This window comes from Cucurbita moschata, unplaced genomic scaffold (assembly GCF_002738365.1).
Source record: "Cucurbita moschata cultivar Rifu unplaced genomic scaffold, Cmos_1.0 Cmo_Scf00057, whole genome shotgun sequence".
Taxonomy (NCBI): domain Eukaryota; kingdom Viridiplantae; phylum Streptophyta; class Magnoliopsida; order Cucurbitales; family Cucurbitaceae; genus Cucurbita; species Cucurbita moschata.
In genome coordinates, this window is record NW_019268573.1 from 1,028,437 (window position 1) to 1,054,838 (window position 26,402).

At 41.0% G+C, this 26,402-nt stretch overlaps 1 long non-coding RNA gene, 1 other non-coding gene and 1 pseudogene across 2 annotated transcripts in view; all 3 read left to right on the forward strand.

Moving 5' to 3' along the window:
- The first annotated feature begins 1,069 nt into the window (after positions 1–1,069).
- The window catches only part of LOC111436620, a 71,682-nt pseudogene continuing 46,349 nt past the window's right edge, over positions 1,070–26,402 (forward strand).
- On the forward strand, positions 15,256–15,327 carry TRNAH-AUG. The gene has a single exon. It is a non-coding gene; the product is annotated as a tRNA-His (tRNA).
- LOC111436624 overlaps positions 26,312–26,402 on the forward strand; it is a 4,333-nt gene continuing 4,242 nt past the window's right edge. The window contains exon 1 of the long non-coding RNA XR_002709294.1: positions 26,312–26,364. This is a non-coding gene — a long non-coding RNA (uncharacterized LOC111436624). The remainder of the gene's footprint in view (positions 26,365–26,402) is intronic.

Consider the following 26,402-nt stretch of genomic DNA (forward strand, 5'->3'; position numbering starts at 1 on the left):
TAGGATTTATAGGCTCTCATGGCATCTCCTCTTAATTAAGATTCTCATGTGCTCATCATTCTCCATGAGCGGGAAAAATATATGGAGTCATGGTTCAGTTCTAGCTTTATTGGGCTCATCATGTCTTATACCCTAAACACACCTAGTTTGACATTGTAAGGGTTTTAGCCTCATTGGGCTCATCAAGTCTCATCCCCTAAACACACTTAAAAAAACAAAAAAACATCGGCAGAACCGAAAACTCCAGCGAACGCTGGAGTTTTCGTTCGCACACGACCAACAAAGGGCAGCCGAAGGCTGGGATGCCAGGGAACCCGACCCCGACCTTCAGCAACCCCAAAACAACCTGCAAAGAACAAAAAATAAAGAAAAACAAAGAGGACAGAGAAAATTCGACGAAACTCCAGCGAAGCCAAACCCTACGAAATCGACGTCAAAACCTCCATTTTACGCAATAAAAGTAATCCCAGAACCTTTTACACACATCAGAGGTAGATTTAGACGAGTTCTATACGTTGATCACCGTTGGCAAGGGAGACGGAGCATCGGATTTCCGAACTTTCCAGATCCGGGAGTGTGAGGCCTTTACAAACCAAACCAATACCAAAAACGGAGTTAGGGGGAGGAAGAGACTCGAAAACGGAGGAAAAAAGAGGAAAAAAGAACGTCGAAACGACGTTAACGAGGAGAGAAAAAAGTCGCAAGAAAAACACGCAGGCAACCGAGTGAAGAAGACGAAGTTCGACCTGAGGGCCGGATCCCGCGACCCAAACCGAACCCAATCACCTTAGGTCAGTCCAGTACCCGACGATTCCCGCAGCCCAGTCGCTTCAGCCCAAAACGCGTAAGCCCAGTTACAGCCCAACCCGACAGCCTCGACCCGAGACCCGCAAGCCCAGTCCAATGCCGACATGCCCAGCCAAGCCCACCTGCACTTTTCCTTCAGCCCGGGCCTGTCTGTCACTCGCGAACGACCAGAAACCCGCGAGCGATTCGATAACCTATGCCTTGACTCGTGACTGCTACACACGCGTCGCCCTCTGGTTGTGCCACGTGGCACATCTACAGCATGGCTCCCCTCAACTTCGGCGGCTTAATAGGCTCGATGGTGGCTTCTCGGCTCTGGCGGCTTATTCGGCTCGGGAAACCTGTTTCCAGCCCGTTTGTCACTGTTCCGACCCTCCAGGACATAGTTCCGGCCCTGTTTAAGGTAAAATAGATCATTTTAAGGTCGTATTTCACAAATTCAAGTTAGAAATTAATTATGTTTGTGAAATGGTAACAAAGGTGATGAATGAACCAATAGAAACCTACCACCAACAGAAGCGTAGAACGTTCACGAGGAGCTAAGAGCTTACGTTTATATTCTAGGGAGTACTTCGGCTAAGGCCTACCAAGTAAGTGGCTCACCCGTTGTAGGTTACGCTTTAATTGCTGTTTGTTGGCACGTGCCCGTGGATTCGCACGTGTCATTAAAATTGTATGCTAGTTTGTTGTGCTTAAGTACGTAATCATGTGAACGTGAATGTATGCTATGTATGCTACTTAGTTTGATGTGATATGTAATGCATTTGACGATATGTTGTTCTAATGATTATGACATGACTGTATGGAATATCTGAATGTAAACACCATGAATTGTATGACATGAAATACGGTAAACTGCATTGAAACATAACCCCGTTAGGAATATGCATGATATGTAAAGAAATGAAAATGAGAATGACATGTAAGCATCAAACGTGACAGGGGGGTTATGTTCACTAATGATAAATGTAGGACTAGTGGGGATCTCATGCATATTGTGTGTTCATGCATCTGGGGGATACCCCCATCCCATCACGAGGGTACGAACGCGTATATCCAATTAAAGAACAACGATTGTTATGCTTTGCATAGCGCTGCCATGACGGTTACTAGTTCTAACGGGTTCCGGCATAAGGGGCTCCCAAAGCATGCCACCGGATAAGGAAAGTGGCCTAGCGATGTGCGAACTAGCTGGCGAGCCCATACTCACACATATGGGCTGTGTATAGAGTATATGGTACACGTCCAAAGTTTACCCGTTAGGACAGCACCGTAGGGAAAACGAAACGAAACAAAAGATAGGTCCCATCATTTCATTGCATGTAAATGTTGCATAACCCTGATAGGGGGTCACTTACTGAGTATTCTAGAAATACTCAAGCCTCGTGCTACTTTACTTTTCAGATAAATGCAAGGCACCCATGTGAGATCGTCGGCGGCATCGTACACTCCGGGACCGTGGCACGTGCATAGGGTAGTTGCTTTCCATTTCCTAGTATAGGTTAGTTTAGGTTGAATTCTGTTTACTTCATTCATATGGATTAGTATAGGTTGAATTGTAATTGCATAATAAACCTTAAGGTAGATTGAGACAATTATTTCAATATTGTTCTTTTCCTTTCTTTCCCCTGTATTTGTTTTTCCCTTTCACGAGGTAATAAAAGGCGAGTGTTAAGTCACATTTATATTCAGGGCTCATTTAATGTAATTCCGCATTCCGAGGTATAGTAATGACCTTAGATTAAATAGGTAAAAATTAGGGCCGTTATAGTTGGTATCAGAGCTATAGGTTATAGATCTTGTAGACTAGCCTACAGAGTAGGCTTGGCATGTTCCACGGTCTAATTACCGATTCCCTATCGTTGCCAGGTATACCTTATGTAGTTTGAGGGATGTATGATCTTTGTGATATATATAATGTGGTTGGCTTTAAATGATGCATGACATGATACTGTATAAAAATGTGTTGTGATGTGATCTGATGTAATGCATGTCTTTACGTTATGATATTTATGTTTTCTTCTATAGGAATTATAAGGTAGGATGCAGGAATGTTATAAGTAAATCATAAACTTAGCTGGAATCCTTTTCTTGGTTTCTAGAACCATGCCGCACAGAGGACGTATAAGAGGTAGGAGTGGGAGAGGACGGCCTCCCATTAGGAGAGGGGGAAGAGGAGAAGACGATAGAAGCTCTTCCCGAGAAGGGTCGACTACCGGACCATATGCGTTTGTACCACCGCCTGAAAACGCACCTCCCCCACAAACTGTACCACCTCCTGAAAACGCACCTCCCCCACAAGTTGTACCCCCTCCTGAATACGCACCGTCCCCTCAAGTTGCACCATAGGCCGGGTTAGACCCCGCATCAAGGTTAATGTTGGAATCCCTCCAAACGACAATGCAAACCATGCTGGCCACACAACAAGCCACGTTGTTAGCTACGCAACAAGTTGCAGTAATGGCCACGCAGCCAATGGATGTGGTAGCTATACAACCGGCCAAAAACCTGCATCCGGGCAGGGGTGCAAGTTGGTTAAAGAATTTCAGATAGTATAACCCCCGTCCATTTGTCGGTTCAAAGGAAGATCCCACAGCGGCTCAGATGTGGATCGCAAACATGGAAACGACCTTTGAATCAATGAGATGCCCTGATGAATATAAGGTGGCGTGTGCACGGTGGATCCGTCCTATGGGAAGGCATGGATCATGAGGGTACTCAATGGAGTTGGCACACACAGGGGTTGCTCCCCCAACCTTCAGTGACTTGTGATCATATGGGAAAAGTTCATCAACTAACATCCCATGGATGACTACAAGCGAGCATACACCATGCATCCTCATGACAAAGAGAGAGTTCTATGATATAGCACCTCAATTTTGGACACCAGTTAACCATTACGTAGGCTAAGCTAGCTACCCAAGTTTATGAACAACGAGAGCTATATACCTTGAGCCTATGATAGTTACCATTAATTGTGATATAACTTCATTTGATATTTTTTGTTTCACAATTTTCTTTGCATTTGTTTAGTGTTGTTAAGATTATTATTATTTGCTCGACTGTGTTTCTTTTTACCCTTTTTGTTTACTGTTTTTCTCATTCTCTATTGTAAGTCAAAATGGAGGTACACAAAAGCTTGGAAGTTCAAAAGGATATTTACTCAGTTATGAAACCCCTATTCCAACCTCCTGGAGCCTATCTATCCACTTTACGATCTTGTCTTTGAACATTCTATTGAACACTTATTTTCTTTAAGAGTCAGGGGAGGTGGACGTGTGTGAGTCACGATCGGGTCGGGTTGGTAATGAGTCGGAGTAAAGTATGCGTGCGACCTAAAAGCTAGGTCAAGTTGGGTAGGCAGGTGGGTTATTGGTCCAGGGTGACGGGTCGACCAAGTGATATGAATTTGTACCCAATTCAAGCTCTATGTAGAGATCTACTGTCCTACGGAGGTATCCTCAGTACATTCTCTAAAAACACATCAGGGAAGTCATGAGATCAGAGAAATCTTGTAGAGGGTTAGTTGTAAAGTGGAAAAGTAAATAATGTAGCATTTGAAGCAAAAAGGAAAAATAATTTAATGTTGTATTCTAACCTAATGGCTACAAAAAGACATAAAGACAGCTATCCTAACACTAGTTCCATGGTCTTCTTACCGACGCTATCGTCATCTGTATAAGATGTCTTACCTTAAAATATTCAACGAAAATTATACCAAACCAGCTCCACATGATTTTTAATTTTAAGAATCTTAAATATGTAGCAAGAGACTTGATTTGGGAAAATTAAAAGAGATTAAAGTAGATATGTTGAGATATTTCTTTATCTTCAATAATTAGAATACAAGGTGACTGATCTTTGCAATGATTTTGTTTTAATTGATATCATGAAGAAGATGGATCTGAGGTTGAATTGGATGTTAAGGAGCAGATTTAGGCTGGTACCAAGTTACTTTGACTTAGGCCAACCAAGTAAGTAGCTCCACGATCGACTTCGTTGGATGAATTGTATTATGTATGACGATGCATCCCCCATTGCCATTGCACGTGTCATATGTATGAATGATATGTTACGATATTTTTTATAATCTCATATTATGTTGTGTTATGTCATGTTATGCTATGTTATTCCATATTGTGCTATGTTATGTCATGCTATGATGTGGTATGCTTCAACATGTTGTGTGAGCCACAATAAGTTGTGCTATGCATAGAAGCTATGCTATGATGTTATCATGTCAAAGTTGTTAAGAAAACGATGTTCTATAATGCTTAAGTTTCGTGACAACTATGTTATGTGTTACATATTGTAGAGGAATTATGTAAGCATAATTTACAAACTTAATATGTTATAAATAAATGGAGGTTTGTCTTGCCTCGTATAATATTTCATGATTAAAAGCTATGAGAACCTCATGCATATTTGTGTGTCATGTGCACTGTAATACATTCCCATTATGATGAGTACAGACGTATACATTATGACTAGGATTTACGGCATTTATGTTTGTCATGAGATCATGCCTACCCTTTCCCTCTATAGTATCTGGCAAAACTTGTTTGCGAGTGCTATCACGACGAGTCAGGTCCAAGGGGTGTGTGAGCCTACCTGGTGGGCCCATGCTTGCATGTGTGGGCCATATGTAGAGAAGTAGATATGTTGAGATATTTCTTTTTATCACTAGGAGGGTGTCCAAAAGAAGTAATTTTCCTCGATTACGACTTATTTCACATAATTAGCATCATAATTAGGATAAAAAGCTAGAAAAGGAAATCGAACAGACCAAAAATCATCATACACTCGCAGGCCACGCGTTACCAAACGTCGTCACATATTCTTCTCGTGACAGCCACGTGCGAGTACCATGCGTGAGAGGATTCTGCAAGCGCGGGTCACAGGTCAAGGTTTCTTGTCTAATAGTGGGCTAGTCAGTTCAATTTTCTTTGGACAAAGGGTTGAATCGGGTTGGTTAGTGGGTGGCAGGTTAGTTTGGGTCAAAATACGTGGGTCGGATCGGTATTGTAGAAGGTGGCGTGTCCTCGTCTGGGTGGAGACATGTCGCTCCACGCCACGCTTGTTGCATTGTTCTACTCGGCACCCGACGGGTGTCTTCCTTCTGATAGCACGCATCATTCCTCTCGCTGATTGACATGTGGCACGCCAAAACTTCATCTCTCCTTCTAACAGACATAACATAGATCCGATTAGGTTTTTTTCTTTGAGTTTTAAATTTTTGTATTTTTTTTATTTTGAACTCAAATCAACTTGGTTTCTTTAGCAAAGTTGTAGATCGTAGTTTCGGCTACATCATGATATTTTTCTTAAATTTAAACACCAAACAAAGACGGAGTTATGCGTGTTCAAAGTAGGTTCATTGCTTCCTCTTACCATTCTTGGACGAACTCTCGGGGTTCTATTTTTTGGTCCAAACTTCTGTCGAGTTCCTTTACAAAATCTGTGAAGAATTCTACCTCAAAGAACATAATGTGTGTGTGTATGCCCGCGCGCGTGCGTGTGTGCGTGTGTGAAGTCACTGAGCAAAAGGAGTGCGTATAATATCACAGTGTATATGATATCGTAATGGATGACATGTACTTATGATGCAAGTCATACTCCATTCTTTTCTTGATATAGCATTCCTATAAGACATACATACATAATACTTGTCATCATATTTCATGATTAACATACATGACTTTCTTATGTCTCATAGGCATAGAGCGAAGATATTAACAAAGTTTATAATAGCATGATATTGATAACACAACATAGTTCAATAACATACATAATCATATCATAGTATAACTTCTAACATATAATAACTTGTATCATGACATAACATATATCGTAGCATAGACATAACATAGCACACGTCAAATAATACCAAAACATGACACATGTAGGGGGTCACAGCACACGAGTCATTCATACAGCAAACAAGTCATCTAACCAAACCAATAGTAAAACTAACTTACTTGGTTAGCCTAGACTTGAAGCGTAAAGAGCTTGTGGGTTGTGCGTCTATGTACTTATGAGTTTTTTTTTTCTCTACTCGACGGTTAGAAATTGGTTTTCCTTGTTTATTTTTTTCACTGGTCTCATTTTCAAATGGAAATCCAGGTGCAATCTAGTCGCACTTTGGTTCCAATTACCTCGACTGGGGAGAAGTCAAATGGGGAAGAAGTTCTATGTTGTTGCAACCGAAAGGAGGCGGCCTGAGAATCAAATGGAGAGTGGGTGGTTCGTTGGGGTTCTAGCGGTTCCAACGACTCCGCCCAAAATTTCCTACATAATTATTTAATTATTATTATTATAACCTTAATTCTTAATAATAATAATAATAAAAATCAACGTAATAAAAAAAATTAGTCCAAGATATTATTCGCCTAACATGATGAAATCAACAAACTAAAGAAATGTCGACCACATATAAAAAAAAACACTAGGTCGCCAAAAAATGCTTAAAAATTTTGGCAAGGCGCTGAAATTCTTGCACCCCTCTCAGTCACCGTCACAGAACACACCTGCAAAATAGAAAGGAAAAACACAGAGAGAAAACGAGAGAGGGAGAGTGAGTGATTTTCGAGAATACTCCAACAACGATAATCTCATAGATCTAGTGTCGAAACAACCAACTCACACTGTGAAAGGGATCACCGACGACTGCACGTATATAGGAGGTAAGCTCTCACGCCTTCACAATGTGATTCGTCGTCGGAAAAGAGGGTTTGAGTTTCAGATTTTAGAATCTTATAGATCTTCACATAATAGGTGCATATAACTAGAAACACTCTGTTGGAAGCAAAGAAGAAGGGTTAGTGACGAACAACCAAAGGGAAAACGGCAAGAAACGAACGTCGGAGAGAGAAAAGTAATTGAAAAACTCGAGGGAAACGAGTAGAGAAGACGAAGTCCATGGACTTTGGGTCTAACCTAAATTTGTTACCCAACTGCAGCCCACTACTGACACTATTCTACCTAGACCCAAACCAATCACTTGCACCACCTCAGCCCCAACCGTGCGCTTGCAGCCCGATTGATACTCGAGTACCCGAGGCGCAACCTGCTACGGCCCACGCATTAGCCCATACCTGCAGCAGCCAGTACTGCGCTGCAATCTGCAACCTGCATATGCGTAACGACTCGCGCCTCGACCTGAAGTCACCAACAACCGCGTCAAACTTTGATTGCACCACGTGGCACACCTGAAGTACAACACTTCCTCAGCTAAGTCGGCTTAAATGGCTCGGCTCAACTATACAGCTCAAAATTCGCTCCTTCGATTCAGTAAAGGGAAAAATAGCTAATTTCCATAGTTCCGACCATCTCAAAGTTGAATTTGAGCTTGTTTAAGGAAATTTAGGCTAGTATGGGTAAATTTCTTGATTTAAATTCGATTGAGTTAAGAATTCTTAGATTACTAACGAAACGAGATGAATATTTTTGTAGAAAACGATGACCGACGATAATTGGAGTAATTTTGAGGAACGGGAGCGAATGTACTCCAATCAGGGAAAACATCAGCTAAGGCCAACCAAGCAAGTGACCCTACCATCATTCGGTTATAATTTTGTGTTGTATGATGGCATGTGTTCATGGCTCTACACGTGTTATATGCTTGTATATGCAAACTGTTATGAAATGATATGTATATATTATGATATGTGAATGTTATGTTGTTTTGATGAATTGATATGTTTATGATATGATATGTTGAAGACATGCTCGAGATATGCTATGTGACTGTTATGATACATGATATGATACGATATGTGCATGATGTGGATTGTTATATCTGAAAGCATGAAAACGTTATGATATGACATATGTGTATGAATGATATGATATGATGGATATGTAAAACAACGAGTTACATGAAATACAACTGACATATGCATGAAAGGTATGATAAACAATATGAAAAATGATATGATACGAAGGAAACGCTAACAGAATTGTATTATATGGTAACGAAAATGGAAAAATGTTGGAACCTCATGCATTATTGTGTGCTCCTGCATCGAGGCCTTTACGATAGTACGAACGCGTATGCTACAAGACAGGGGAATGATCTTTATGTTTATCATAATGCAGTTGTGACGGTTGTTATTCCTAACGGGTGTCCGCTATCAATAGCTACCAGAGAATGCTCGCCCGACCAGAAAGGGGCCCAGGAGGTATGCAAACTGACTGGTGGGTCCATACTTGCACGTGTGGACTATGTGTAGGGAAAGTACACATTCAAATTGCCCATTTAGGTTAGCCGCCATAGGAAAATACACTGTTATGATAGGTCTCATTCATGAAATTATATGTGCTTGCATTTAACTCCGACCGCAGGTCACTTATTGAGTATTTCTTAAAATCTTCTAGCCATGTGCTACTCTCATTTTCAAATAAAGATAAAGCTCCTCTCGGTTGACGGTGGCATCGCACCTAGGAGACCATGACCCATGCTTAGAGTAGTTTCATAATTTGAATTATTAAATTATAGGTTAGTATAGGTTAGTTGCATTTTCAAACTACAAGGCATTTTTACTTTATGTTATTTCTTGTTTATTTCAACGCCCATTATTTTATTTAAGGGATTTAGAAATGACAGGTAAGAACAAGGTTATGTTTTTATTATAAAGTTTGAATGAAATATTTTCACATTAAATGATCATGATACGTATATAGTAACGACCTGAGGTTATAAACAAAATTTAGAATCGTTAGAAAATTTCTCTAACGATATCAGAGAAGCTCACAATAAAAATAGGCCACACCGACTTTTATCCTTATCTTCTTTCTAGATCAATTGATAACGTGATTACAACCACCAAACAAAATACCTAAATCTAATATGTAATTGAATTCCCTACCAAAGGTGTTCACGCAAGCTGGTCTAACTGGATTTTGAATTGATTCTATTTATAGCCTCATTAATTGATGTTTAAAATTATGTCAAAAAATAATTATGTAGTGTGCGTAATTTAATTTTAATTGTCAATTAGCATTGATAATAAAAATAATTTAATCATAAATGTAAAAGGACAAGATAATTGATTAAAAAAAATCTCTTTAGAAAAAGCAAGCAAATATGACGTAAGCATATTTAATAGTAACTTAAGAGGTATTTCTTCCCTTAAATTTATTTAAAACCTTCCTACCTCTCAATTTATTATATTTAAAAAAACTTGAAAAATAATTATTCTTAAAAAGAAGCAATCAAGCTATATATGACTAGTGAGAGATCCGAGAGGTGGGAGAACGAAATACTCTTTATAAGTGTGTGGAAATCTCTTCCTCACAAACGTGAGGGAAAGCCCAAAAGAGAAAGTCCAAAGATTATAATATTCATTAGCGTTGGGTTTGGACCATTACAAATGATATTAGAGAAAGACATTGGTCAATGTGCCAGCAAGGAGGTTGAGCCCCAAAGAAAGGTGGATTTGGTGGGGTCCTACATCCATTGGAGAAAGAAACGAGTGCAAGCGAGGACGTTGTGCCCTAGTTTTAGCAAATATTTTCATATGTTTGTTTATACTAAATACAGGAAAGAATTCGTTCATGTGGGTTGAACCATACCAAAGAGTGCACATCATGGACCCATGATATTCATAAGCCAACTATCAACCCTCTTACAAGGTTGCTTTTCGATGGACTTGCTAGTCATGAAGGACCCAAATGTGTTAAACATAGAAAGACAATCAATCCAGCCTTTCATTTCAAACACTTGAAGGTATGCTTTCTTCTTGTAATTCGATATCAAAATAAATAAACTCATAGTTAGTATTTATAAGTTTAATTTTGTACAATTGTTGGTGTCGATACGACTTATAACAGCTCAAGCCCACCGCTAGTAGATATTGTTCGTTTTGGACCGTTACATATCACCGTCAGCCTCACAGTTTTAAAACGTATCTACTAGGGAGATGTTTCACACTCTTAATACTTCATTCCTCTTTCCAACCGATGTGGAATCTCACAATCCACTCTTCTATAGGGCCCAGCGTCCTCGCTGACACTCGTTCCTTTCTCCTCACTGGCACACTACTAGTGTCTAGCTCTGAAACCATTTGTAATAGCCCAATTCCACCGCTAGTAGATATTGTCCTCTTTGGGCTTTCTCTTTCGGAATTCCCCTAAAGGTTTTAAAAATGTGTGTGCTACGGAGAGGTTTCCACACTCTTGTAAACGCATTTATTTGTGAGATCCCACATCAATTGGGGAGAAAAATGAAGCAAGGATGTGGAAACTTTCTCTCTAACAAATGCGTTTTAAAAACTTTGGGACAAACTCTGAAATAAAAATTTTGAAGAAGACAATATCTACTATCGGTTGGCTTGAGCTCTTATAACTAACAGTTAGGTTGGTTTAAAAACTTTGAGGAACAATATTTTTAGGAGTCTAATTGTTCATATGTATGTTAAATTGCTATACACGACATGGTGCCTGCAATGTGTAGAGTTGCACTGAGAAGATTAGGGAGTGGGAAGAAGTGGTCTCAGAAGATGATATTATGAATTGGATGTGATGCCTCATTTAGAAAACTTGGCAGCTGATGTGATTTCTCGAACAGCATTTGGAAGCAGCTATGAACAAAGAAAAATGATCTTTATACGTCTTAAACAACCTGAGAATCTAGTCGTTAAAGCTATATCTACCGTTTACATACTAGGATGGAGGTGAACTCTTGCAACATTCAATTTATATATTCTTATTTATTGCTTAAATACCTAATCCATTTAGACATGAATATGAGTATTTTTTTTAGGGATTTTTCTCAAAGTTTTAAAAGGCTTGTGCTATATGGAGAGATTTTCACACTCTTAGGAAGAATCTTTCGTTCCCCTCTCCAACCAATGTGAGATATCATGATCCACCCACTTTCGGGGCTTAGAGTCCTCGGTGGCACTCGTTTCTCTCTTCAATCGATGTTGAATCTCACAATCCACCCCCTTTAGGGCCCAGCGTCCTCATTGACACTTGTTCCTCTTTCCAATTGATGTGGGATCTCACAATCAACCCTCCTTCGGGGCCCAATGTTCTCACTGACACTCGTTCCTCTTTCCAATCGATGTGCGATCTCAAAATCAACCCTCCTTTGGGGCCAACGTCCTCGCTGGTACACCGCCTAGTGTCTAGCTCTGATATCATTTGTAACAGCCCAAGCCCACCGTTAACAGATATTGTCCTCTTTGGGCTTTCACTTTTAGGCTTCCTCTCAAGGTTTTTAAAACGCGCCTGCTAGAAAGAGGTTTCCACACCCTTATAAAAAATGCTTTGTTCCCCTTTCCAACCAATGTGAGATCTCACAATCTATCTCCTTCGGGCCCAACATCCTTCCTGACACTCATTCCTCTCTCTAATCGATGTGAGATCTCATAGGAACAATATTTATGAAATTTCGTATAACATCTTATTATAACGTTTGTGCAGGTTTGTACCAACGAAGTCAAACAATAGAATGAAAAAGATGAGCAAAGAATTAAAAACGTTGCTCTTCGACGTTATCAACAAAAGGCAAAGGGCTATGATGGCAGATGAAGCTATGCAAACTGATCTATTAAGCATCCCCTTAAAATCAAATTTGAAAGAAATTCGAGAGCATGAAAACAACTATATGCAATGAGTATCAAAGACATAATAGAAGAATAAAGAATCTTTTACCTTGTTGGCAAAGAAACCACAACAATGCTACTAGTTTGGACTATGGTTTTATTGAGCTCATGCACAAAATGGCAAGATCTAGCTAGGGAAGAGGTCCTACAAGTCTTTGGTAACAACAAACCAGATTTTGATAGTTTAAATCGTCTAAAAATTGTGAATAAGACTCTCTTCTATATATTTTCATTTTTTTTATTTTATTATTTCATTGGTTAAACTTTATGTTATTCCCAACATTTAGGTTACGATGATATTAAACAATGTCCTGAGATTATACCAACCAGCAGGGTTACTTACTCGTCTCGTTCAAAACAAAACAGAACTTGAAAACTTTATTTTACTAGCGGGAGTGATGCTGAGTTTTCCAATTGTTCTTATCCATTGTGATATGAACCAAGAGACATCAATCATACAATATGCTTCAATGAAGATGTGGAGAAACGGTTATCAAAATAATCAAAAGATGTTTCAATTCATGCTACATTGAAGAAGAATAAAGTTTGATTGNTTACCATCTTAGACATATCCAATGGCTACCAAATTTCACAGGTGACTTGAAAACACAATAATATACCGAGTATTAAAAGTTCATAAATGGACAAATTTATTCGGGGGATCAATTTAATGATATGAAAATTTTCCACCAACAACCTACCAAAAATTCAAAAGCTTATTAAAAAAAAAAAATCATCTTAAATTTGAAGAAAACAAGAACCAAAAGCCCAAAATCCTTGCCTCTCCATCATTCTCAATTTTCTTTTGTAAATTTGGACGATCAAAATGTTCATATTGAGTCTTCTCATTGTTATGAGTAAATTTAATGAAAGATATGTGGCCACAATGGGACTCCATTCTCCCTTTTTTTTTTCCTTGTGTTTTTCTTTCCTCATCATTAGCCCTCCAATTGGAGAGAGGAACAAAACATTATTTATAAGAGTGTGAAAACTTCTCCTTAGTAGACGTGTTTTAACAATCTTGAGGGGAAGCCCGAAAGGGAAAGCCAAAAGAGGATTGGACTGTTACAAATGATATCAGAGCAAGACGCTGAGCGGTATGCCAACGAGAACGTTGAGATCTAAAGAGGGGTGGATTGTGACATCCCACATTGATTGGAGAGAGAAACCAGCAGTAGCGAGGACGTTGGTCTTGAAGGGGGTGGATTGTGAGATCCCATATCAATTGGAGAGAAGAACGAGTGCCAGCAAAGATGCTAGGTCTCGAAGAGGGGTAGATTGTGAGATCCCACATCGATTGGAGAGAGGAACGAGTGCAAACGAGGACACTGGGCCCCAAAAGGGGTTGATTGTGAGATCCCACATCAATTAAAGAGAGGAACTAGTGCTAGTGAGGACACTGGGCCTTGAAGGAGGGTGAATTGTGAGATCCCACATTTGTTGGAGATGGAAACAAAACATTGTTTAGAAGAGTGTGTATTCCTAATGGGTTTCAAAACCCTTAAGTGGAAGCCCGAAAGGGAAAGCCTAAAGAGGACATATCTGCTAGCAGTGAGTTTGGGGTGTTACATATACCAAGTTAAAGACGAAGGTTATTCATGGCCCTCTAATAAGTATCATGATGTTCCAAATGTTTCAACTAGACTTATTATACAATCCAAGGCCAAGAATATTCAACAAACATTCATTCTTCATTTATAAAATTGGATAGACTCGATTCAACCTCCATTTCATGTGTTACAAGCTGTTTTGATTGAGTAAGGATCATTTCGAGTTTTGAAAGTGAATATTTACTCGGTTGAAGTGGAGGATGGAGTTGCTATATATAGCACTTAATTGATAATCTATTTGTAAACTTAATTTATTATTATAATTCCATAACTTGTTGCATTCCCCCATAGGATTGGGAAGTTACTTGTGAAAGTGGTCATAACTTTTTTTTTTTTTTTTTTTTTGAGATTTAAATGGGAGTGGGAGTAACTTACCAATCATGGCCACTCAATCATTTAGTGAATATTTGAAGAGTTGAAAGTACTACGTAAAATGGAGATTTTTTTATGAATAAAATGAAGCTATCAAGTTGGGATTTCCACCCTTAGAAATTTGAGCTGATCACCCATACTCTAAAGTTCAATCCCATCAACCACCAACTCCTAGTTACCTGAAAAAAAAATGTAAACATAGAAGGAATAAAAAGTCAATAAGTAGCCTACTTGTAGGCTTTTAAGGGAAACCTTATTAGGATGTTATCTCTTATTGAGTTTCCGGGGCTTGACACTTAGAGCTTATATTCTTAACTATCACTTTCTGATCCTAAAAACTTTTCCCTAGAGTAAGCTTTTGTTTTCTTCTTGTGAACACAAGAGTGGCGCAATCATGATCGTATCATCCTGCTAGTAAATTTTGATGCAGTGTATCTCATCTAAGCAAGGGAAATAGGAGGGCCTCCTTATCATTGTTCTCATGATACATAGTGTAGGGCATCCCACATAAAAGAGGAATAGGGGCATCGTCATACATTGCGTGATGGGAGATAACGATCACTTTTGGGTATGATCCTAGCAACTCATTTACCATGGTATTCAATTGATCCTACATATATTCTTGGAACATGGTTTATAAATTAAAATAGGCTTATACATTATATTATGGAGTAGCATCAAAACATATTAGTTTTAACTTAGTGAAACATTAAAGTGCAATCTAACGTGATTCCATGGGCGTGAAAACTTACTAGTAACCTGATAACCCCGTTTTAAGGTCATGTATAAAGTTCCACATTACTTAGGTGTCTTTAAAATTCAGAGATCTATTACACACAAATTTTGTAAATATTTGTGGTCTCATGGTCTAGTGGTTAGGACATTGGACTATGAATCTAATAACCTAAGTTCAAATCTTGGTGGGACCTAGTTTTTTAATTGTGTGTAGCACTAATACAAATTAATTTATTTTGAAGGGTTAAAACCATATTAGATACAAAGACACAAGGAATGGCCTATTAGATATTTTTAAAGGTAGGATAACAATACTTTCACATGAATTTCATTAATACTCTCTTTGTTTATTGATAAAATAATGATTATACATTCAATAAAACATAAAAAAAAATAATGTGAAAATATGAACATTTGGTCTAACGGTATGATTCTCGCTTTGGGGCCAGAGGTCTTTGAGTTCAATTCTTGAAATGTCCCTTAATGGGTAAAAGACCTTCAGTCCAATAAGAGTTCAAATTTTGGTGGGACCTTATTTTCTATTTGTGAGCAGAAGATCTACATGAAAGGGCATAAGAAATAAAACATTATTTCTCAGATACAAGTATGGAATGGTAACCCCCAAGAATAAGAATTCAAAGGTTTTCAAAGAACAAGAATTGTAACATTGTATCGAGAAACATTTTCTTAAAAAAATGGGACTCGGTTCTCAACCTCCGATCTCCTCCAAAATTGGGGAGGATGGACATAAAAAATAAAACATTATTAATCAGATATAAGTTTGGAAGTTCACATGAAAGGGGCATTAGAAATAAAACATTATTAATAAGTTACAAGTACGGAATGGTAACACCTAAGAATAAAAATTCAAAGGTTTTCAAAGAACAAGAATTGTAACATTTTATCAAGAAAGATTTTCTTAAAAAAATGGAACTCATTTCTCAACCTCCAATCTCCTCCAAAATTGGGGAGGATCTAAAACACTCACAGCTCAGCATATCCAACGACTTGAATTCAAAATTAACGTCGGTAAAGTCCTAGTCAGAAAGCTTGAAATCCAATCAGAAGCTATAGACATTTTGGATGAACAAATCCAATCCCAATTAATTTCTACACAACTAAGGATCATTTTTGAACAAGGTCTCGAAGGGAGACAATCTTAAGAACAAGCGTAACCGAAGAAATTCGATATTGAAGAAATTCGATATCGGTAAGTTTTGGGGACGGAATTCAAATTCTTACTTACGACACTTAAAATCCAAAATTAATGTTTCCAATAGCTTGAGGGGATTAAATGGAACATGTTTGATGGCCTAGTTTGAGCTGACCAACGGAAAAATTGTGTTCTAGGTTAAGTTGTAGACCAAGGGAAGAACTCAAAATTCGCCTCAACCATGCCCAAACAACCTCTAAGAATTCTGCCTTTAGTTTAAGAAAGGTGTAAGGAGGATCTTTGGTGAGGAGGGTGTGGCCTACCAGTGTCTGCATCGTCGTAACTAATAACAACACCTCCTAGGTTTACTCCGGCAACAAAACGAGTTTCCCCTGACTTTGAACGTCTATAACTTACGCTGTAGTTCACGAGCATGTGAGATATCTATCCAAAACTCTTCCTTGATAGTTCATCTTTATGTTTTATGAAGGAATCAAGGGGATAAATGCTCTGGAATGAGCTGGCGAACTCCGTTTTCAAACGGAGGAGCAACGCCATGAGTCGTGTGCTTCCCTTGTGGGAGGAAGAGGCGATGACGTGGCCAGTTGAACTGAACCGACCACATCAACCCTAAAACCGAACCTCTTTAGTTTTTCATAAAATTGAACTACTTTTCGAGTGGTTCCAATGAAATTCTCAATGGTCACAAAGGAGCGTAACCTTCCAGTCTTGTCGGTGGAAGGATACCAGGTCAATTTTCCTAGACACAATATAAACCTCTCTGGATAGTCCTCAGCCTGACATCCAATTTTTTTTACATATATTTTTGGTGGCTACGACTAAGGAAATCGAGCTTGCCAACTACTTTTTTTGAATTTCATAAATGTAACTTTAAAACTTTCAAAAAAAATTTGGCTCAATTTTTGTAGGAATATTTGAATGTCTATAATTGTCTAACCAATTTGTTTTAAATCAATGTATTAATCTATTTTACATGTCAATATAAAAATATTTCAAAAAAACTCTTCAAAGTTACATAAATGATACCCATAATATGTTGTAATTGCTTTAAAAATATTAAAATTTGAGACCTTAAGAGTGTTGGGAGAGGTGAGAATTATAGATTTCACACCTACCACAATCCCACATTGATAGATTTAAAATTGGATGTTGTCTTCATAAAGTAGTCATTGTCTTAAGGAAATCGCCGAGCTTGGTAATGTAAGCTTGTAACCCATATGGGGGCAACAAAGTGGTTGGAGGTTGGCTCAGCCCATTGGGTAAGGTTGTTGGAGTTGTTCTTCAGCCTGTCCATTCCAAGTAGGGAGGTTGGCTATGGGCTTTGGGCGAAGGCCTAGTGTCCATGGCCCCTTAGAGTGAAGGAAATCGCGTGAGGCTGGTTTCACAGAGCAGCGTAACCTTCTTCTCTTGTCGGTGGAAGGATAGCGGGTCGATTCTCCTAGGCCCAATATAAACCTCTTGGTAGTCGTCAGCCTGACATCCACTTTTTTTGACATCGAGCTAAACACTTGTTCTGAATAAATGTATTTATCTATTTTATCTGTAAATATGATAGATTTCTCCATTACAACAATCCCACATTGATAGATTTAAAATTGGATGTTGTCTTCATAAAGTAGTCATTGTCTTAAGGAAATCGCCGAGCTTGGTAATGTAAGCTTGTAACCCATATGGGGGCAACAAAGTGGTTGGAGGTTGGCTCAACCCATTGGTTAGGGTTGTTGGAGTTGTTCTTCGGCCTGTCCATTCCAAGTAGGGAGTTTGGCTATGGGCTTTGGGCGAAGGCCTAGTGTCCATGGCCCTTAGAGTGAAGGAGGAAACCGCGTGAGGCTGGTTTCACACAGCAGCGTAACCTTCTGCTCTTATCGGTGGAAGGATAGCAGGTCGATTCTCCTTGGCCCAATATAAACCTCTTGTTAGTCGTCAGCCTGACATCCACTTTTTTTTTTTTTTTACATATATTTTTTGTCGCTTGGACTATGGACATCGAGCTAAACATTTGTTATGAATGAATGTATTTATCTATTTTATCTGTAAATATGATAGATTTCCCGATTACAACAATCCCACATTGATAGATTTAAAATTGGATGTAGTCTTCATAAAGTAGTCATTGTCTTAAGAAAATTGCCGGGCTTGGTAATGTGAAGAAGTCATTGTCATAAAGAGAATGTGGGTGGCCGGAGTCCCATTTTTCATCAAGAAGTCGGAAAACCCGCAAGGTAAGGATCTTGAACGTTTTCTCAGATCTATGGTTTTTCTTTGTGAATCAAGATCTGAAATCTTGATATATTCATCTAGGAATAACTCTACGCGTGATTTGTGAAGAAGTTTGGCCGAGACCTCAACCCGAAGGCGGCGTGATTTGTGAAGAAGTTTGGCCGAGACCTCAACCCGAAGGCGGAGATCCGAGAGTCGTCCGAGAATGGTGAGCAAAATTCCGACCTTCTTAACTCATCCGGTAGTTAAGCAAAAATTAAAAAAAAAAAATACGAGGACGTAGCCCATAACACGATCTAAAACTTTGCCAAAGAAATCATGTCGATCTGATCTACGGATCGAAAGATATGAAAATCGGAATAGAGGATTGTGTTTCGGTTTTCAGAAGGTAAAGAAGAAAGAAGAAGAAGAAGAAGAAAAAAAAATAAAAAATAAAAAAAAATAAAGGAGTCGGCCGGCGAGCGGCGGACGGCGGCGATAGGCACCGGACACGCGTTGACCATCGGCTGGAGCAACGCAGCTCCAGCGAGGCGTCGACACGTGTCGCCTGCAAGCCGGGCCAAACCGCGACGCGAGCCGAGCCGACCGGACCGGCCGACCCCTGACTACGCGGAGGCGGGCGCGCGTGCAGCACGCGACTGGCGCCTTCCAGCGCGCGTGACCACGCACTACCAGCGCGCTGCTGGCGCGTGAGCGCGCGTGGGACGACCATGTTGGCCCGGTTGCTTTCTGTTTGCCCGATTTTTGTCCCGGTTCCAGTTCTAATACTGTTCTTACGTGAATACGGACCTAATTTAAAGAAATCAGTACTTTGGACACCTCACGGGCAAAGAAACGCTAGCAAAAAGGGCACGCGTTAACCACGTAAGTCACCACCCGGTATTTAGGAAAAAATACTTGTAGGGTTCGCTTGGATTGTATGTATGCATGTTAGTGATTTTGCCTTAAATTAGCTCTCCATGAATGAGATTAATCAGATGGATTGTTATGATGTGTTGGGTGAATTATCTGAGTGTTGCTTGTATGTCTTAAGCTTCCGTTGTACGTATGCATGCGTTTAATTTATGTTGGAATTGTGTATTCCGTGTTCCGGGTGCTCGATGGATGAATTCGCCCCATTGAGCGCGAACTTCGTGTTTTGGGTGCTGGATGGAGGTCATCGCCCCGTTGAGCCGGCGTGCCAAGTTTGCATGAATATTTGGATGTTAGAAGACGGTTGCATGCACACCCCGTTATTTTCTAGTGCCCATTTCTATGACAAGCTTAGAGAATTATTGTTAGGAGCGATATGTCGCTCCAGCCACACTTAATTTTCCCCTAGGAACTTAGCGGTTCACCATGGCAAGAAAGTACCTAGGAGTGTTCATAGATTGCTAGCATGAGAACGGTATCTATAGCTTCGTGGGAGGACCAAGGGTCCCTTATCAGTCCTTACTGCTCTTAGCCATTTCGCATGGGAAATGTGTCCCCACGTCGTACAGCCCATTAGCTGCATGGGAACGGGTTAGGTCGCGCCCCCCATAGGAGGACTATATGGGCGTAGGGGTATTCAGCACACCCTTGGCTAGATACCATGTAGTCCTAGATAGCCACGTAGAGGTAGCGCCTTATAGAGAGATACCGACCATATCAGCTTGGCATAAGGAACCTCTAGGTGACTAATGAAAGGACGATGAACCGATGAAACCCAAGGGGCAAGCCCCAAGTGACTAAGGTTAGAACCCGATGTCCTAGAACCGAATTAGGAAACCGTGGGAGTTCTATTAAATTAAGATGCGAAGAAAGCCTACAAGTAGGTGGCTTACTGAGTATAATTTTTATACTCATCTTGTTCTCCTTTATTTTTCTCAGGTGTTCGCTGGCTGCTGGTCGAGGTAGAGGAGCGTTTAAGAGCTGTACAGTCACAGAGGGGGTCGTTCCGAAGCGTCAGTCCCTTTTCGGTCTTTTAGAGTCTTTTGTATTTCATTTTATATTTGCAATTTCTTTTGTAATAATTAACAAACAAAATTTCTCTCTTTTGTTTTAATTCAAAGTATTTTTATCTTTTTACTTTGCTTTTCTTTCTTTTATCTTCCTTTTGTTTGTTTTCGATTTCGTCTTTTTAGTCACGATTCGGTTTTCGAAGCCTCAAAAATTGGATCGTGACAGATTGGTATCAGAGCAGTCAGGTTTTAGATTCTGTAGACTTTTTCTAGGATAGAGAGTCGTACACCTCTGTGACTCAGCTTGACGACACGCCTCGCCGCGACTAGGTATGCATTCTAACCCTGTTTAGTAGGATATGAGTGGTTGCAAGGCTATAAAAATTTGATGTTTGTCTTGGGAAAGTGGTAACTATGATTACGCTTTTGAGTGTTTAATAGTGAATGTTCACTCTATTACTGTCGATGTTAGATTTGAGTTATTGTTAGGAGGCCGAGAGGGTTCACGTTATAATTTACTGGCCTTAGGAAGACAAAGGGGTGACTTCGCAAAGTGCGTGACGTCCAACCCATAGAAATGTATATCAAACCTTCTAAGGTCTAGTAAGAGATGGATACCTATGGCTCAGCCTCCCATGACCATAATTCTAGATGTCAAGCATGCCTCCTTTGTGACCACATTGTAGACCTAGACAATGTAGAACATGCCTTAGGGCAAACCACATAGTAGACCCAGACAAAGTTCTTATAGACAAGGGCAACCACTATAGGAGTTATGCACCCCTCAAGCAAACGAATTTCATAAGTGAGTTTGGTTAAGTTGGATGTCGAGAAATAAGATTCACCAACATTGAGAGTGAAGCTATAGAGGACATGGCTTCAAGGTCAGTTGGAATCTTCACGAGCTAAGTTTCAGTTATGGACTTCCAAAAGCATGATGTGCGCTTAATGCCACTAAAGGGATATGGGGTGCAGGATATACCCATTGATGGATCACCTACTGGAGAATAAGTCGCTTTGAACCTTGGTGGAGAGGACAAAGTCTAAATGCAGCACGTGGTTATTAGGACCACCAAAAAAAAAAAAAACGAGTTTTAATCTATCCTTTGGTTAGGATAGGCGTGCTCACAAAGCAAAGGACGTGGAACCATCAAGGTAGTTCGGTGAACCTCGGGGTCGAGAACAGCAGGAAAAGAGGTCAAGCTATGGTCACGCTATCTCCGTTTGGAGAGAGAAAACTTAGATGTGTGTTAGTAAGAACCTACCCTCGTATAGGTCACCCGGATTACAAAGAGCAGAATTCTAGCTACACATGAGTGTGACGCCATACTCGTGAAGCATGCTTAGATAGAGGTAGAACTCTTAGACAACAGGATGCCAAAGACCACCAGACGGTAATGAGATGGTGACTTGTAACCAGGTAGGACTAGCAGAGACATGATACGTCTTAGAGAACATACTGACATAGCATCCTCAAAGTTTGAGGGAGACTAGCTACCAAACAAGAGTCTTCAGAGAGTTCCCTAGAATACGGTACAAGATCTTGAAAGGTTCACATGCTTGAAAAAAAAAAAAACCCAGTGATGAGAAATCACTACGAGAGGAGACGTGACTAGCTCAATCATAAAGATACTGCATGAATTAGCCTAGGTGAACGCAAAGGACTCATGCAAGGATTCCTTACTTCCAAAAGAGCCCGTACATGGCCCAAATGAGTATTACTACTCAAGCGAATCATGTGACGGGGCGTCTCGTATGAGAAAAGACCTGTGTTAACCAAATGAGATGCAGTTACGAGGCCATTTTTGGTGAAGCAGTAAGGATCGTAAGGGTCTCAACAAGGTAAGGATACCTCCTATGAGGATCAAAGAGAGGGACATGTTGAGGGCTGCCTTCCAGAGTCATGAGGAAGGTGAGTTTACTGACGAGCCCTTCCAGAGTCATGAGAAAGTGTAAGTTTACAAAAATCGAAGGTGCATGAGATTCTCTTGCTATCATCATTATAGTCGTCTTTGACGATATGACAATGAACACTTGAGGAAGGTTTTGGTGGTGTTATGAACATATCGATCATGCGCTAAGATCTCCAAAGTGCCGGTGTTGGTTGTCTGAGATGACATCCGAAGTTATGGGGTGTCAAGCGGAGAGAGTTCATCGTAGACATCGCTAAGATTGAAGTAGCTATGAGGTGGCCAAAACTGACCACAGTCACTAAGGTACGAAGTTTCTAGAAATCTTTCGAAAGACTCGTACGTGATATTTCTAGGATCTCTGTAGCGCCTACACGAATACCAGCAGGCGACCAGAGTTTTCAGGCACTTAAGCAAAGGTTGGTGACTGCATCAGTTCAAGTTGGGCTAGACAATCTTGTAACGTATAGAGACGCCTCATGTAAGGGCTTAGGGTGCGTGCTTATGCAGAATGGTAAGGCATTAGCTTACGCTTCAAGAAAGCAGAAAGAGCACGAACAAAATTACCCTACTCATGACCTTTAACTAGCAGCAGTCGTGCTTGCCATGGAGACATGGCAACATTACGAGCATGGAGAAAAGTGCAAGCATACACTGACTAAAGAGCCTCGAGTACTTGGTCGTACAGATGGAATGACACAGATCGATCATACGTCTGCAATGATCACCAAGCAAGGGAAGTTACAGGATGGAAGGAAGAATGCTAGAAACTTGGGTTGCAGTTAATGGTGATATCGCTAAGATAGCATAGATGACCATGCAACCCACTTTATGAAAACGTGTCTTTAATGTCCAGAGATCTGATGAACACCTTAACAAAGTGTGGAGTCAGACTGGGGTGGAAAAGCCAACTAGGTGTTCTATCCCCTCAGACGGGGTCCTGCACTGGCAAGACTGCCTAGGTGTTCCCTGAGACGAGGAAATCCTAAAAGACGTTTTAGCTGAAGCCACTATACATCTGATACGTTCCACCTAGGATGTACGAAGTTATCTGAAGAGATACTATGGGTGGCTTGGGAATGAAGAGAGACATGGCGGGTTTCGTAAGACGATGCTGCTAGCAGGTTAAGGCATCGAAATAGCGCCCAACAAGATTGCTACAATCCTTCAATGGGAAGTAGTGAGTGTGGGTTTTGTCTCGGGTTTGCCAAAGACTAAACAGACTCGTAACGTGATTTGGATACTTGGGGTAGACCAACCAAGACAACTCACCTCATCCCAGGTGAGACCACTTATCGAGTAGATCGATGAGATAAGTTATATGTCAAAGAGATGGTACGCCTATACGGGTACCAGACCCTATCGGGTCAGACCAAGACGCGAAGTGTTGGTATGAAAGAGCGACCACTTAGTAAAAGTCTCGTGGGAGTAACCACCTTAATGAAGAGGCAACTCAAGAACGTAAAGAAGACGGGAAGGGGCCTATCCCAAACTCTTCCAAGAGACGCCAACTTTCGGGGAGAACATCTGCCTTTAATGGAGTTTGCCTACAACAATAGTTATCAAGCGACCATTCAGATGGCCCCCTTTGAGGCACTGTATGGGCGTAGGTGTCGAACACCAGTGTTTTGGGAAGAGGTAGGCACGCAGCAACTACTGGGACCAGAGTTGGTCGGGGTCACCAACGCAGCGGTGAAGAAAATCAAGTAGAGGATACTCACCGCACAGAGTCGACAGAAAAGCTATGCAGATGTGGGTAGAAGGGACCTCGAATTTGAGGTGGGTGACCATGTGTTCCTGAAGGTGGCCCCTATGAGGGGGGTGTTGAGGTTCGGAAAGAAAGGGAAATTGAGCCCAAGGTTCATAGGCCCCTTCGAGATTCTAGACAAAGTTGGGGCTGTGGCTTACAGAATTGCCCTACCACCGAACCTTGCCACCGTGCACAATGTGTTCCACGTATCCATGCTGCGAAAGTATACTCTCGACCCTACTCATGTAATCGAGCATGGGAGGCTTCCTCTTCAAGAGGATCTGTCTTACGAGGGGAAGCCTAGCAGAATTTTGGTTCGAGACACTAGGCGGTTGCGTAACAAAGATATTCCCTTGGTAAAGGTCTCATGGGGTAACCGCCGTGAGGAAGAGGCAACCTGGGAACGAGAAGAGGACATGAGGAAAGCTTATCCCGAACCCTTCCAAGAGATAGCTACTTTCGGGGACGAAAGTTCCTGAGGGGAGAATTTGTAATACCCGAAGAAAGAGAAATAGAAATAGAAATAGAAAAAGAAGAAAAAGAAAAAAGGAAAAGTCGAGAGGGGCAAATAAGTAAATTTGCCCCTCCAACCACCTAAGGGGTCCAAACGAAACCCCATCCATAGTCCTGCAAAAGAGAGATAGTGAGAGAAAGGGGTAGAGAGAACTTAGAGAGAGGAGAAAGGATGAACCGCCGAAAGACTCACCGAAAACTACCGTTGGAGTCTATTCCGGTGAAGATCATGATGCAAGGAAGTGAAGATCATGTAGAGAGACTTTCTTGGAAGGGAAAAGAGAATGTGGGTGGCCGGAGTCCCATTTTTCATCAAGATGTCGGAAAACCCGCAAGGTAAGGATCTTGAACGTTTTCTCAGATCTACAGTTTTTCTTTGTAAATCAAGATCTGAAATCTTGATATATTCATCTAGGAACAACTCTACGCGTGATCTGTGAAGAAATTTGGCCGAGACCTCAACCCGAAGGCGGAGATTCGAGAGTCGTCCGAGAATGTTGAGCGAAATTCCGACCTTCTTAACTTATCCGGTAGTTAAGCAAAAATTACAAAAAAACTACGAGGACGTAGCCCGTAACACGATCTAAAACTTTGTCGAAGAAATCATGTCGATCCGATCTACGGATCGAAAGATATGAAAATCAGAATAGAGAATTGTGTTTCGGTTTTCAGAAGATAGAGAAGAAAGAAGAAGAAGAAGAAGAAAAAAAATAAAAAATAAAAAAAAATAAAGGAGTCGGCCGGCGAGCGACGGACGGCGGCGACAGGCGCCGGACACGCGTCGACCATCGGCTGGAGCAACGCAGCTCCAGCGAGGCGTCGACGCATGTCGCCTGCAAGCCGAGTCGAACCGCGACGCGAGCCAAGCCGACCGGACCGGCCGACCCGCGACTACGCGGAGGCGGGCACGCGACTGGCGCCTTCCCGCGCGCGTGGGACGGCCATTTTGGCCCAGTTGCTTTCTGTTTGCCCGATTTTTGTCCCGGTTCCAGTTCTAATACTGTTCTTACGTGAATAGGGACCTAATTTAAAGAAATCAGTACTTTTGGACACCTCACGGGCAAAGAAACGCTAGCAAAAAGGGCACGCGTTAACCACGTAAGTCACCACCCGGTATTTAGGAAAAAATACTTGTAGGGTTCGTTTGGATTGTATGTATGCATGTTAGTGATTTTGTCTTAAATTAGCTCTCCATGAATGAGATTAATCAGATGGATTGTTATGATGGGTTGGGTGAATTATCTGAGTGTTGCTTGTATGCCTTAAGCTTCCGTTGTACGTATGCATGCGTTTAATTTATGTTGGAATTGTGTATTCCGTGTTCCGGGTGCTCGATGGATGAATTCGCCCCATTGAGCGCGAACTTCGTGTTTTGGGTGCTGGATGGAGGCCATCGCCTCGTTGAGCCGGTGTGCCTAGTTTGCATGAATATTAGGATGTTAGAAGACGGTTGCCTGCACACCTCGTTATTTTCTAGTGCCCATTTCTATGACAAGCTTAGAGAATTATTGTTAGGAGCGATATGTCGCTCCAGCCAGACTTAATTTTCCCCTAGGAACTTAGCGGTTCACCTTGACAAGAAAGTACCTAGGAGTGTTCATATATTGCTAGCGTGAGAACGGTATCTATAGCTTCGTGGGAGGACCAAGGGTCCCTGATCAGTCCTTACTGCTCTTAGCCATTTCGCATGGGAAATGTGTCCCCACGTCGTACAGCCCATTAGCTGCATGGGAACGGGTTAGGTCGCGCCCCCCATAGGAGGACTATATGGGCGTAGGGG